Source organism: Arachis hypogaea, chromosome 16 (assembly GCF_003086295.3).
Source record: "Arachis hypogaea cultivar Tifrunner chromosome 16, arahy.Tifrunner.gnm2.J5K5, whole genome shotgun sequence".
Taxonomy (NCBI): Eukaryota; Viridiplantae; Streptophyta; class Magnoliopsida; order Fabales; family Fabaceae; genus Arachis; species Arachis hypogaea.
In genome coordinates, this window is record NC_092051.1 from 106,992,366 (window position 1) to 106,998,952 (window position 6,587).

Consider the following 6,587-nt stretch of genomic DNA (forward strand, 5'->3'; position numbering starts at 1 on the left):
GGGCGTTTAACGCCAGATTTACAGCATTCTGGGCATTCAGAAAAACGCCCAGTAACAAAGGACTTCCTGGCGTTCAACGCCAGAAAGAAGCAACAGCTAGGCGTTGAACGCCCAGGAGAGGCAGCATTTGGGCGCTGAACGCCCAAAACAAGCAGCGTTTGGGCGTTCAAACGCCAGGATGGTGGGGAGGAGGTAAATTCATTTTTTTCTTCATATTTTTCATTTTAATTTTGATTTTCATGTTTCAATTCATGACTTCTTACATAAACATGTTAAGAACCCTGATTTCTAAAATCCCTAATTTCTAAAAATCCTACTTTAAAAATACCAAATGTATCTTAATCCATAAGCACAAACCCTCTTTTTCAATCCATTGCAACTCCTTTTCAAAAATTTCAAAACAAATCTATCTTTTCACTCTAAAATTTTTTCAACTAATATCTTTTTCAAATCTCCACATTATCTTTTTCAAAATTTAGAATTATCTTTTTCAAAAATCTTTTATATCTTTTCAATTTTAAACTATATCCTCTCTCATCATATCTTCTATCCTATCTTTTCCAAATCAATCTTTTTTATCATATCTTTTCTAAATTTTCGAACCCACCCCCCTCCCTTTAAATATGGGTTCGGCCTCCCTCCCCTTCCATCAACAATTGCACCTAGCTCTTCTTCTATCCCTCTCATTTCTTTTCTTTTGCTTGAGGACAAGCAAACCTCTAAGTTTGGTGTGTTTATTCGTGATCACTAAGATCATGGCTCCTAAGGGAAAACAACCCACTTCAAGAGGCAAGAAAGAGAGCATTCTAAAACCACTTTGGAATCAAGGGAAGTTCTTATCTAAAGAACATTCAGACCATTATTACAAAATAATGGGTCTAAGATCAGTGATCCCGAAAGTTAGATTCGATCTGAAAGAAGACGAATATCCGGAGATCCAGGAGCAAATTCGAATCAGGAACTGGGAGGTCCTAGCTAATCCTGAAATGAAAGTGGGAAGGAATATGGTCCAGGAGTTCTATGCTAATATGTGGCAGACAGACAAGCAAAAACTATCTGGAACTGCTTTCTATGAATATCGGACCGTGGTCAGAGGAAAGATTGTTCATACCATCGCTGACAAGATCAGGGAGATCTTAAAGCTACCTCAGCTGAAAGATGATCCAGACTCTTTCAACAGGAGAATGATGAGAACAGATAAGGGCCTGGATAAGATTCTAGAGGATATATGTATTCCTGGAGCCAGGTGGACCACCAGCACGAAGGGTGTCCCAAATCAACTCAAAAGAGAAGATCTCAAACCAGTCGCCAGAGGATGGCTGGACTTCATTGGGCATTCTCTGCTGCCCACTAGCAACCGTTCTGAAGTCACTGTTAAAAGAGCAGTGATGATCCATTGCATCATGATGGGAAAAGAAGTGGAAGTTCATCAACTGATTTCAACTGAATTCTACAAAATTGCTAACAAAAATTCTAAAGAGGCCAGGTTGGCTTACCCAAGCTTGATTTCTCTGCTCTACAAGGACGCTGGAGTAAGGATGGGAATAACTGAGTATATCTCAATTGAGAAACCAATAACCAAAGCATCAATGGAAAAACAACAAGCACAGGATGACCCCATCAAGAAGAAAACACAGGAATTTCTCCCAGAAATCCCTCAATCTGAATATTGGGAGTATCTTGAAACATCAGTTACCAAGATGCAAGAAGCTATGGAACAAATAATAAAGGAACAGAAGGAACAAAGTCAAATTCTTTGCTATTTGATTAAAGAACAAGAAGAGCAAGGGCGTGACTTGAGGGAATTGAAGCGCCAGAAGTTATCTCTTGAAGGACCAAGCACCCCACAGATCCGAGGAACATCCACTTCCCAGAACAAAGGTTGTTAAATTCCAATTTCTGCTTTAACTCTGTGATAGTTGTCGTTATAGGAGTTTACCTTAGGAGTCATATAGTAGTAATTAGTGTCTATTTTGATTTTACCTCCAATTAAGTTATAGTCTATTTTTCTTATCATCAGCAAACATGAATAAAATAGTAGATCTTTTGAATAAGAGGCAATAAAATTCGAGTTTTTAAATAAGAAAAATTCTAATTAGTAATATGTGGTGGCAATGCTTTCTATCTTCTGAATGAATGCTTGAACAGTGCATATGTCTTTTGAATTTGTTGTTTAAGACTGTTAAATATGTTGGCTCTTGAAAGAATGATGAACATGAGACATGTTATTGATAATCTGAAAAAAATCATAAAAATGATTCTTGAAGCAAGAAAAAGCAGCAAAGAACAAAGCTTGCATTCAAAAAAAAAAAAAAAGAGAAAAAAGAGAGAGAAAGAAAAAGTAAGCAGAAAAAGCCAAAGCTCTTAAAACCAAAAGGCAAGGGTAATAGAAATGATCCCAAGGCTTTGAGCATCAGTGGATAGGAGGGCCTAAGGGAATAAAATCCTGGCCTAAGCGGCTAAACCAAGCTGTCCCTAGACATGTGCTTGTGGCGTGAAGGTGTCAAGTGAAAACTTGAGACTGAGCGGTTAAAGTCAAGGTCCAAAGCAAAAAGAAGAGTGTGCTTAAGAACCCTGGACACCTCTAATTAGGGACTTTAGCAAAGCTGAGTCACAATCTAAAAGGGTTCACCCAATTATGTGTCTGTGGCATTTATGTATCCGGTGGTAATACTGGAAAACAAAGTGCTTAGGGCCACGGCCAAGACTCATAAAGTAGCTGTGTTCAAGAATCATCATACTGAAATAGGAGAATTAATAACACTATCTGAATTCTAAGTTCCTATAGATGCCAATCACTCTGAGCTTCAATGGATAAAGTGAGATGCCAAAACTGTTCGGAAGCAAAAAACTACTAGTCCCGCTCATCTAATTAGAATCTGAGCTTCACTCAAAAACTCTTATATATTATTGCTTCTTGACTTATTAGTCTTCTATTTTCTTTGTCTAGTTGCTTGAGGACAAGCAACAGTTCAAGTTTGGTGTTGTGATGAGCGGATATTTTATACGCTTTTTGGGGTTAATTTCATATAGATTTTAGTATGTTTTAGTTGGTTTTTAGTTTATTCTCATTAGTTTCTAGGCAAAATCTACATTTCTGGACTTTACTATGAGTTTGTGTATTTTTCTGTAATTTCAGGTATTTTCTGGCTGAAATTGAGGGAGCTGAGCAAAAATCTGATTCAGGCTGAAAAAGGACTGCTGATGCTGTTAGATTTTGACCTCCCTGCATTCAAAATGGATTTTCTGGAGCTACAAAACTCTAAATGGCGTGATTTTAAATGCGTTGGAAAGTAGACATCCCGGGCTTTCCAGAAATATATAATAGTCCATACTTTGCTCAAGGATAGATGACGTAAATTGGCGTTCAACGCCAGCTCTCTGCCCAATTCTGGCGTCCAGCGCCAGAAACAAGTTGCAAGTTGGAGTTCAACGCCAGAAAAGGATCCAAAGCTGGCGTTGAACGCCCAAAACAGCCCCAGGCACGTGAAAGCTTTAGTCTCAGCCCCAGCACACACCAAGTGGGCCCCAAAAGTGGATTTCTGCACTATCTATCATAGTTTACTCATTTCCTGTAAACCTAGGTTACTAGTTGAGTATTTAAACAACTTTTAGAGACTTATTTTGTATCTCATGATATTTTTAGATCTAAACTTTGTACTCTTTGACGGCATGAGTCTCTAAACTCCATTGTTGGGGGTGAGGAGCTCTGCTGTGTCTCAATGAATTAATGCAAGTATTTCTGTTTTCCATTCAAACATGCGTGTTCCTATCTAAGATATCCATTCGTGCCTAATTATGGAGAAGGTGATGATCTGTGACACTCATCACCTTCCTCAATCCATAAACGTGTGTCTGACAATCACCTCCGTTCTACATCAGATTGAATGAATATCTCTTAGATTCCTTAATCAGGATCTCCGTGGTATAAGCTAGATAGATAGCAGCATTCATGAGAATCCAGAAAGTCTAAACCTTGTCTGTGGTATTCCGAGTAGGATTCTGGGATTGAATGGCTGTGATGAGTTTCAAACTCACGAGTGCTGGGCGTAGTGACAGACGCAAAAGGATAGTAAATCCTATTTCGGTACAATTGAGAACCTGCAGATGATTAGCCGTGCGGTGACAGCGCACTTGGACCCTTTTCACTGGAAGGATGGATGGTAGCCATTGACAACGGTGATCCACCAACACACAGCTAGCCATAGGAGGAATGTGTGTGCATGGAAAAGAAGGCAGAGGAAAGTAGAGATTCAGAAGACAAAGCATCTCCAAAACTCCAACACATTCTCCATTATTACATACCAAGTATTTATTTTATGTTCCCTTGTTCATTTGCAAGTCAACTGATAATTATAATTGACCTCCTAACTGAGATTTACAAGATAACCATAGCTTGCTTCAAACCAACAATCTCTGTGGGATTCGACCCTTACTCACGTAAGGTATTACTTGGACGACCCAGTGCACTTGCTGGTTAGTGGTACTAGTTGTGAAAATTGTGATTCACAATTCGTGCACCATCAGGCATCCATTCAGAAAACAAAAAGTATTGTCACCACATCAATATAATTAAACTAAGTTCAAGGATAAATTCGAAACTCATGTACTTCTTGTTCTTTTGAATTAAAACAGTTTTCATTTAAGAGAGGTGATGGGTTCATAGGACATTCATAACTTTAAGACATAGTTACTAACTACTAATGATCATGTAATAAGACACAAACATGGATAAGCACTTAACATTAAGAAAACGAAAAACAGAAAATAAGAACAAGGAATGAGTCCACCTTAGTGATGGTGGCGTTTCCTTCTTGAGGAACCAATGATGTCCTTGAGCTCTTCTATGTCTCTTCCTTGTCTTTGTTGCTCCTCCCTCATTGCTTTTTGATCTTCTCTTATTTCATGAAGGATGATGGAGTGCTCTGGATGTTCCACCCTTAATTGTCCCATGTTGGAACTTAATTCTCCTAGGGAGGTGTTGATTTGCTCCCAATAGTTTTGTGGAGGAAAATGCATTTGAGGCATCTCCGGGATCTCATGGTGATGAGCTTCATGCATCTCTTGAGATCCATGAATGGGCTCTCTTGCTTGCTCCATCCTTTTCTTAGTGATGGGCTTCTCTTCCTCAATGGGAATGTCTCCTTCTATGAAAGCTCCAGCTGAGTAACATAGATGGCAAATAAGATGAGGAAAAGCTAGCCTTGCCCCAGGAGAGGGCTTTTCGGCTATTTTGTAGAATTCAAGGGAGATGACTTCATGAACTTCTACTTCCTCTCCAATCATGATGCTATGAATCACGATGGCCCGATCCACAGTAACTTCAGATCGGTTGCTAGTAGGGATGATGGAGCGTTGGATGAACTCCAACCATCCTCTAGCCACAGGCTTGAGGTCCAGTCTTCTTAATTGAACCGGCTTGCCTTTGGAGTCAATCTTCCATTGAGCTCCTTCCACACATATGTCCATGAGAACTTGGTCCAACCTTTGATTAAAGTTGACCCTTCTAGTGTAGGGGCATGCATCTCCTTGCATCATAGGCAAGTTAAACGCCAACCTCACATTTTCTGGACTAAAATCTAAGTATTTCCCCCGAACCATTGTAATAATAATTCTTTGGGTTTGGGTTCTTACTTTGATCATGGTTCCTAGTGATCCATGCATTGGCATAGAACTCTTGAACCATTAGGATGCCGACTTGTTGGATGGGGTTTGTTAGAACTTCCCTACCTCTTCTTTGGATTTCATGTCGGATCTCCGGATACTCATTCTTCTTGAGCTTGAAAGGGACCTCGGGGATCACCTTCTTCTTGACCACAACATCATAGAAGTGGTCTTGATGAGATTTGGAGATGAATCTTTCCATCTCCCATGACTCGGAGGTGGAAGCTTTTGTTTTCCCTTTCCCTTTTCTAGAGGATTCTCCGGTCTTGGGTGCCATCAATGGTAATGAAAAAACAAAAAGCTTATGCTTTTACCACACCAAACTTAGAATATTGCTCGCCCTCGAGCAAGAGAAGAAAGAATAGATGAAGAAGAAGAAGAAAATATGGAGGAGATGGGGGGGTATATTCGGCCAAGAAGGGGAAGAGAGGGTTGCGTTGTGTGAAAATGAAGAAGAATTGAGGGCTTTATACAGGGAAGGGGGGTAAGGTTCGGCCATAAGGGTGGGTTTTGGGTGGGAAATTGATTTTGAATTTTGACGGTAGGTGGGGTTTATGAGGTAGGTTTATGGGGAAGAGTGGATGGATGTGAGTGGTGAAGTGGTTATAGGGAAGAGAGATTGAGGTGATTGGTGAAGAGTTTTAGGGAAGAGTGTTTATGGGATTGTGTGAAAGAGGGGTGAGAAGAAGTGAGTGGAGGTAGGTGGGGATCCTGTGGGGTCCACAGATCCTGATGTGTTCAAGGATTTAAAACCTTGCACCAAATTAGGCATGCAAAATGCCCTTGCACACAACTCTGGGCGTTTAGCGCCAGATTGGTGCTTGTTTTGGGCATTGAACGCCCATTTGTTGCCCATTTCTGGCGTTGAACGCCAGAACTGTGCTTGTTCTGGGCGTTCAGTGCCAGCTCTTCTCCAGGGTGCA